Here is a 2,140-nt window from a genome sequence, read left to right as displayed (position 1 = left end):
GCTCTTTCATCACAGTTAGTTAAATGAGGGCTCTGGCAGCACAATGACTCAGAGATAACACCCGAAAGTTGTAACATCGATATCCTCAAATGTTTGGGTATATGTGTGAGAACGTAAATATTAAATGTTGAAAAGAGCTTCTACCTGTCCCTCAAGTGTAGCCAGCTGGCTTTCCTCCATCACGCAGTGTCCTCTAAGATTAACCTAATGAAAAAAACAGAACTCTCAAGAAGCAATGGAGTGCAGTCCTTTGTTGAAGGGTAGTGGTTTTGTTGTTATTGTTTTATTTTATCTTATAAAGAAAAAATGAATTGTTCCGACTCTGCAAGAACAGATACCTCAGTGAGGCAGCTATTACAGTATTAGGGGCACGGAGCACTTCTAACCAGTGAAGACATCTACCACCCATCCAGAGTCACCACTGGTAGGTCAATGTCAGCAATTCTTTTCTTTGAAGGAAGGCCTTGTGCTATAGGAACATTCAATTAACATTCAAAGTCTATTGGTTAATAACTCATTAAAGTAACTTTATTACCCTTTCCAATATGGCAGCTAAGGACAAGCATTTGGAATAATAAACGATGTGAGGAAGAAGTCAAGAACATTGCATACTGACTTTCTCTTTACCTACAGTTTTTATAAAACAGGGGGGAAAGGGGAGAAAACAGTAAACAAGGAGGTGAGATGGCTCCAGAGGTAAACTGCACAGAAATGACCTGTGACCTGACCACAAAGAGCCATGTTAAAAATCTAAACTCCTCTGAAGTATAATAAAACTTTCTATCCTTTCTTGCAAGTACACCTCTCACAAATATGTTAGATGACAGCCACTAGGGGGAATCTCCAAACCCTGCTTGGCTGTACACTATTTGACATAAGTACATGCCATCTTAATACACTAAAATGAAAATCCCCCTGAGATGTAAAATGTTGGTATAGAGAGGTAAATATTCCCTTACCAGATACGATTAACACCTCTGACTATTTTTCTTAAGTTCAAAGAGCCATTATTAGAAAATTGTAGCAGTGTGCAGTTAAGTGTGGCAGATGGCATGTAGGAGTGAATGGTGTGCAATTTACAGTAAACAAATTCTTTATCTTTGACGGGTCATGGGGAGAAGTAAAACGGTCTCCAATTCAATCAGGGAATATGCTAGAAAACACTGACGTGCAGATTCACTAATTATAGTGAAATGTGTTAAAAAGCTACAATTATCCCAATGGATGAAACCTTTCCCATGAAGATTAGAAAAAACCACCAGGCGTCATGAGCTGACAGCAGGATGCCATTTGTAAATGTGCCCTCAGATTGGTTGACACCTGTTCAGAGAAGAGATTCAAATCTTCAGAGCCTTAAACTTGGTCTCCTCTGGAGATAGGTACACTTCTTGATCTTATGTGTACTGTGAGCTCATCAGCTGTTTTTGTATCAAATATATGGGGAAAAACTGTAACTGACATTTCTTTCTGTCTTTAAAAAGAGAGAACTGTAACTCAGTGGGGAGTAAGTTCTGTAATGTTCATTAGTTTGGTTATCATCAAATTAGTATTTCAAGTACTGCAGTTTGATCTCTACCACTACTAAAAGGGAAAAGGGAACATAAATATCATGAACTGTGTTTTTCAAAAACAGCTTGATCATATGTTGAACTGCGGCCATGAAAATGTATTGGACTGCAAAATAAAGGTACAAGAATGTACAATTACATGAAGAATGGGAGCCACTCAAATAATCCAGTATGTGTCTTACATCAAAGCACTCCATGAGATTTATGAGTGGCTTGGGGCATGCAGAGGCCAAGTGAGACCTTCCCCTTCATCCTCTGAAGGTTTGCTGAAAATTAACTGACAAAAGGCAGATTCACAGGAAACAAAGCATACAAATTTGTTAATATCCACATGTATGCACGGGAGTCATACAAAATGTGAAAACTCAAAGGGCGGGCCAGATGGTTGACTGTTTTATACCATCTTGAGATTATAGAAACAATAGGGGCTTGGAGAGTGGCAAGACAGGTTATGGGCAGGACATTAGAGGAAAGGCCTGGCTAGCAAGGGCAGTCTTATTATAGACAAAATCTCACCAGTAGCAGCTCTCAGAGAGAATAGATGGTAGCCTGTGGTTAGGTTAATCTCTCCT

The sequence above is a fragment of the Cebus imitator genome, unplaced genomic scaffold, assembly GCF_001604975.1.
Source record: "Cebus imitator isolate Cc_AM_T3 unplaced genomic scaffold, Cebus_imitator-1.0 Scaffold37, whole genome shotgun sequence".
Lineage (NCBI taxonomy): Eukaryota > Metazoa > Chordata > Mammalia > Primates > Cebidae > Cebus > Cebus imitator.
The sequence above is the reverse complement of the archived record's forward strand: the minus strand, read 5'-3'. Positions refer to the sequence as shown.